Below are 6,848 nucleotides of genomic sequence, written 5' to 3'. Positions count from 1 at the left end.
AACTCTAAATCATAAATCTAAATTTCGCCTCCGATGTTTATATAATATTTTTTATATTTTACATTCTCAAATCATGCGACCTCTTGATTACAAATCAACAATATCAAATTATGGATCAATATATATAGGTTTCATTCACTAGGTTAGAAGGTAGAGTAGATACAGATGGGTAAATCACACAAAGCAGAACATGACTGAGAATACTTCAATAATTTGGTCAAGAAATAAGGTCAAAAATTTAAGATTAACTTTCTATAGGACTAATTAGATCGGGTTCGATAGGAGCCGACTAAAATATGGATTAATAACAATTTCCACGTAAGACAATTTCAAAACATAGTTTGGCTAACTCTGCTTATGTAAAGAGTGGTCAAGATTTGTCCTTCCTCAATTGCTATGTTATATGAGAAGAAGGTGATATCTAAGATTGAGGTACAATTCAAATCCATTAGATTCATACCATTTACAACTGGACGCCTTGAAAAAAAATTGACGTGTTGTTATTATTATTACAGGTAAGGGATACATTGACCACACTTGCGCAAATAGCTCACTTCGCAAATGATTGGTGTTGCATGTACTGTCTAGAATGCAACGATGAATTTGAGGAAACAAGGCACCAGAAGCAGTGTCCAGAGTATTTTGGATGTAGTAACTTAGACCCGATGAAATACTTATGTTCTTTTTTTTTTTCCCACAATCTATTTATTTAAGAAAAATGAACATTGCAAATACATAACATCAACAAAAATTTGACAGATTGCGTTTGATAATAGTGGATACCGATGGTCCGGAAACGGCAAAAGAAATGAATTGTTGTAGAAAAACTGTTGGGATATACAATGAATTACTTGATACGAATGAAAGAAGTATAACTATTTCGATTCTGAAATCACATAAAGTTCACAGTAGAAGATGACATCAAGTTTAAAGTTAGTAACAAACATAATATGGCTAACTAAAATGTTAAAAACAAACAGGATATATAAACTTAGAAAGTCGTGGGACTTGAAGAGACCAATTTTGAAAACTACAATTTAAGAAAGCAACGATCCACAATGCCATAAATTTTTTTTATAAATATTCAATATAGAAGATGTCAACTTTTGGTAAAGGATCTATTGACAATCTATAAATTTGAAATAGGATCAGGGAGTACAATATGTGTTCAAGGTTCTTTATGAGGTAATGTGTCGTCAGATTGTATTCCAAGTGAAGGTAGGAACATATGGAAGTGACAAAATGTCCAAGACTTTTGAAGTTTCCAAAGCCTTCGTTAAGACGAACTGTTGGGCACAATACTTTATTGAAGATTTAATGGCACATGTTTGCATATATACAATCCTTTCGGAAAGGTAATTGGTACACATTTTAAACATTGTCATCTGATGGGTGTTGAAAAATTACAGGAAAATCATGTCACATTGGAGAGTTTGTATCATCCGTTCGATGCAAAAAAATATTATTCTCGGCCTATTTGGAGGATCGACAACATGACCATGATAAATGAGTCAGCTGGAGCGAAATAGGAGCATGGGGAGACTTTTATGGACGATATTGATTAGTTGATTTCACTGAGATGAGCGTTGCTGACGACATATTTCCAAAAAATATTTAAACTTCCATGTTCATGTAGAGCATTATCTCATTATAAGCAATGAACCTAAATAAAAAATTATCTGGAAGTTAAGATTATATTTCTTTCGTTTGAGCAAATCTCCGGCGGTAAAATATTAAAGGAAAAAAACAAGAAAAAAGAGAGGAAAATACCGACTATTTTTATGACAAACCCTTATTAAATCATAAGGAGTTGATAAGCATTCGGGACACAAATTATACGATATATTAAAAATGAACCAACATCATGGCCCGTGCCGTTACGGCACGGGTTAAGGGCTAGTGTTTTCATAAAACAGATGGCTTAAATCTCCATAATTATATGGTTAAAATAAAATTAATAAATAACCTGAAAGTTATTGAAAGTAAGTTCTGTATATTAATTCGTTTCTAATTTGATGGAATTCCAATGAATAACTTTTGAGCATTGTTTGAGGTTCAAAAATCCTTAGGATGTTCAATTAACTACTCCCCTTTCCATTGTAATTGTTAAACACGATTTTAAGAAGTGTAATTTATATTTGAAACATTAGAACAAGATTTTGGATGTTTTTTTCTTTTTTTTTTTGGTCAATCAACAAATTTTAGTCCATTCAAATCAAAATAGTGATTACAGGTTAGCGTACATGATTAACAAAAACATCAAAATACATAAAAAAAAATATCAAGATAATCAAAACCCTAATACAAATAAGGATATCAACTATAGATTGCGAAGAGAAAGAGCAATAAACCGCAGAGATGCCCAATATTTGATTATGTATAAGGGAGAGATGATGGTATATTCCGAAATTAATTCCGACCATTTGATTTGATTGTATTCTTCTTTGAAAAGAGATGCTCCTAGAAGGAAGGAGTATTTTGCCCATAAACTTGTAGATCGAATCGTTGATGTTTTTGAATCAAGAGTAGTAAGACACGAACCAGCCATTAAAGATTGAAGAACTCACCCCACAACGACAAAGAAAAATCGCCCCAAAACGGCGAAGAAACATGTCAAAAGACACAAAAAGTGATGTAGAAACATCTTATTCAATAATCTAAAACCTAAAACTAGAAAGGGAAGAGAAATCCTTGCTCAGATCTGGTCCAAAAGGACCAAATCTAAGCAAGAAAGATGAAAAGACTTTAGCCTTTTTTTTAGAAGAAAGAGAAAAAAAGAGGAGAAAGAGAAAAGTTTTCTTCCATGAATTAATTGGGATGTTTTTTTTTTCAGTTGTCGTATAGGTGTTTGGGATTTGAGTGTTTACCGATATCTTTACTATTATAAGAAGGCTGTTATTAGGGCGTCACACTCCTTTAGAAGGGCGTCACTTGGATATCTGGTGACCAAAAATTTGGTTAAGGGATACTTTTGATTCAATAGCAATTTGTCCAAAATGACCCTTCAATTAAAACTAATAAAAACAGATGAGGAATAAGCAAACTGATCCTAGTGATGGTAATCAACATCTCAATCAACCTCAACTTCATCCTCAATTCATTCCACCGATTCAATCAATTGAAGAATGAATTTTTCAAACTCCTCAACAACAACCCATGGTGTATGTAAGGTAATAATCGAACAAACCCATCTTTTTGTACTCGTTTTTGTGCTTAAATCGAATGAAATCAAAGTAAAATTATGATTTTATTTACTTTCTGCTAGTGTTACGCCTGGGTACGGTACTAGATTTTTCAATCGTAATTTAATTTTTGAAGAACTTACGCCTAGGTTTAGTTCAATTCAAGCGTAAACTTTGATTTCCATGTCGTTCACGTCTAGGTTTAGTTGATTTCCAGGCGTAATTCCAATTTACGCCTAGGTTTAGTTGATATCCAGGCGTAATTCCAATTCTACGCCTAGGTTTAGTTGATTTCCAGGCGTAATTCCAATTTTACGCCTAGGTTTAGTTGATTTCCAGACGTAATTCCAATTTTACGCGTAGGTTTAGTTGATTTCCAAACGTAACTCCAATTTTACGCCTAGGTTTGCTATATGTCCAACCTAGACGTAATTAATTAAATTAAAATTAGCCAAACAAGGATTGTTTGGTCATCATAAAATTATATAAGATAAGGGGTTTTTGATATTACTTGACCCGTTTTTGTCTTATTAGGTGGCGCCCCTCTAAAGGAGTGTGAGCCCCAATAACGGCCTTTTATTATAATGCAAAGAGGGTTTTTAAGCCTCTTTTACCAAAATGACACCGCAAGAAAATTGAATGTAAAAATAATTCGAGGTCGTATGCGTCATTTCAATTCCTGAAATATCAGAGAATAAAAAAACTATTGCATCACTTCCAAGAATTCAAATTTCAAATCTCGCATCCCCTTGTTAATTCCATTTCCTCTGATGGTGAGAACTGTGAACTCTCTCTTATGCTCTAATCAATTTAATCCCTTGCCAGGAAATATATAATCAAATCAATACTTACAATCAAAATCTTAAGCTAAGTTGGGTTTTTTAATCTTTTACAGTTTTTTTGTTCTACATAGGTAATACAGGTAGTTAATCTCCAACCAACTTTTAATTCAATATTGTACAATTTCATAGTTTCAGCTTTGTTTCTCTATTGTTCATTTGAGTTTTTCCCTACATATTCTGTTGCGGTGTTATATGAATCTTGCTTTTTCTTTTGGATGCAGCACAAAGTGCAACATCGTTGCAACATGTGATGGAGTTTTGAAGCGAAGAATTCTCAAGGTATACAAACACATTTTGATCTTCCTGGAAAGAAAATCTTTTGCTTCTCTTTTTTATTTGAGAAAACTGTAAACTTATAAGATACGGTTTCAATTCGAAATTTAACTGTTGATAGCTAACCTCTAATGCAGCCTAAGTGTTTGCGGAAATGCCTAGCATAAAAGAGTTGTTCAAGTCCTTCTACTAAACATGGTTACCATATATTTCTTTTAGTTTCCTGTAATTCTTCTTTCTACATGCATAAGTCACAAATCCATTAACATTGTCTTTAAATATTCACATGTATTTATTGTTTATAATTATTTGGTTTGTTTCCGGCTATTTGTTATAGGACTTAGATGACTTCTTAAAGGACTTCAGATCAGAACAGGCTAGGAAGTTAATGAAAGATATCTTGGTTGTAAAGAGACATCGGAGGATTCGTACTCCAGAGGAATGACATCTTGATTGGAAAAGAAAAAAAATGTCTCATGTTTTTAAGACTACTACTCACAAAACATTGTTACAGCAGAGTGATAGGTAACAATAACATTTATGGTGTGTACAAATTTTTACATTAATGTATATTAAATTTTCATGAATTTATCATCATCCAGCAAGTGTGCATTTTCCGACTTCCTAATGAAATTTGTGTCTATTTTGGTTATATATCTTGAACCAGTACCGGTCAAGCAACAACGATAAGTTACAATTCCAGCTTTATGCTTGAAAATGAAGAAGAATGAAATTTGGTCGCTACGGCACGGAAAAAAGTCTGAAGTGTCGATTATTGTTGATCCCAGTAAGTCAGCTTTCCCTTATTTGTTCCAGATTTCCTTTATTTCATTAATTTGTTCCGGACGTATTAGCTTACCACCCTATCACTATTGGTGAATCTGATTTTTGAATTACATTTTTGCATAACCATTCCAGGTTGGTTTATCTGAGCAAAACAAAGTTAGAAGCTTTGTATATGAAAAACAAGTAAGAGAACATCTCTGTATTTAGTTCAACCAAGCAAGTTATATGAAATGTGTGCAATAAGCTTACATTTGTCTTTCCACAGTTTCAAGTTTTTGATACTTCATTGGTGAGTTTTCGTGTGCAAGAGTTCTTAGGTTTTGCTTTCTATTCCTCAGGGAAGTTGACATCATTATTCCCAGTTGCTTTCATTTAGATCTTGCCCGCCTATATTAAAACCAATTATAAACATCTACTGTGTTGCTTTGTTTTGATCTTGGTCGCCTGTTTTGAAACCAACTATAAGCATTTATTTCTAAAATTTGGTCATTTTGAGTTTTTTTGTTTACTTGGAGTTCCATTTCCTTGACCAGAGATATGTTTCAAGAATTTGTAGCTGAATAAGTGTTGAAGTCCAAAGTTTATTAACGAGGATGAGGAGACGCCTCTCTCGCGGCTCTTTCATTGTTAGAACTTGCAGTAAAATTTTGAGTTCTAAAATACCTACATCATTGAACACAAAAATGCACACCAAATTAGTAGTTGGAAAATATGGTACTTAAATTTTGTTTTGCTCTGACATAAATTTGGTGATCTGATGCTTTGCGATTTGTAGAACAAGTTAAAAATCCTTGACATGTTTATACGATGCTAGAGCTTGCTTTGCGAGTTGTGCATTCTACTATTTCCTTATAAAATTGTGTCTATTTTTGGTTGTAGATCCTGAACCATAACAACCCAACAACAATTAACACGCTTTAAATGAAGATGAATTTCGCGCCGCGGATACAAAGTCAACGTTTAGATTATGTTGTTGATCCCGGTAAGTCAAATTTTTCGGGGATTCCTTCTTTCATTAATTTATTAATTACTCCATGTTTAGTTTTTAGAAGAATCCAACTGTTCTTCAAGAAAAAATTTCTTTGGAAGTACATATAAACATATTTAAGGCGAAAAATGAAAATTCTTATGTCACTGCCAGGTTAAACTAATTGAACCACGCCATTATCAGGTGATGAAAAGGCATGTTACTTTTTCGATGGCATTGATGATGATGTGTGAATATTATACTGACAAGAATCTTTGAATGAAATTTTTCTAGGAGTGTTTTCGTTTTTCTGTTGGACGATCAACGGTCAAGTCCAAGACAAACAACAAGTCCTTCCTGGTGAAGACATATTTTATACAGATAATGCAAGAAAGATTGTCCATTGAGCTTCAGGTTAGCTACTGTTCGAAGTGCGTATGTTCTTCCTTTTCTTTTCTTTTGTAACCGTGTACAGGTAGTTTTATGTGTACGACAATCATGTGCGACACAGAAAAACACCTTAAGTAGAAACGTCGGAAGTTAGATGGTTGATAAAAAGAGGGACTGGTGGAACAAGAAAAGAAGTTCAGTTTTATGTGTCTTTTGTTTATGATGGTGTGCAGTTCTCTTTATGATTGTGTATATGCACAAGGAGGGTGAGCCACTGATCCTGATCCTTACATTGATAAACTTACTGAAGTATAATTATATTAGAAAAAAACAAGAAGTTGTGCTCCAGAATGAACTGTTTCTGGGTTCCGGTGATGGTGTAGGGCTTACAAAATGCTAAGTATATTG

General features: G+C 33.3%; 1 long non-coding RNA gene across 6 annotated transcripts; it reads left to right on the top strand.

The window, feature by feature from the left end:
• The first annotated feature begins 3,923 nt into the window (after positions 1–3,923).
• Positions 3,924–6,800, top strand: LOC113356316. Of its 6 annotated transcripts, none has more exons than XR_003362936.1 (8): positions 3,943–4,095; positions 4,246–4,303; positions 4,435–4,495; positions 4,635–4,822; positions 4,965–5,084; positions 5,216–5,266; positions 5,963–6,065; positions 6,345–6,800. It is a non-coding gene; the product is annotated as an uncharacterized LOC113356316 (long non-coding RNA). The 6 variants fall into 6 exon arrangements; XR_003362935.1 differs by having other exon boundaries at positions 3,943–4,104; XR_003362937.1 differs by lacking the exon at positions 4,435–4,495 and having other exon boundaries at positions 3,924–3,955; positions 6,345–6,792.
• The last annotated feature ends 48 nt before the right edge of the window (positions 6,801–6,848 follow it).

The sequence above is a fragment of the Papaver somniferum genome, chromosome 3 (assembly GCF_003573695.1).
Source record: "Papaver somniferum cultivar HN1 chromosome 3, ASM357369v1, whole genome shotgun sequence".
NCBI lineage: Eukaryota > Viridiplantae > Streptophyta > Magnoliopsida > Ranunculales > Papaveraceae > Papaver > Papaver somniferum.
The sequence above is the reverse complement of the archived record's forward strand: the minus strand, read 5'-3'. Positions and strand labels throughout refer to the sequence as shown.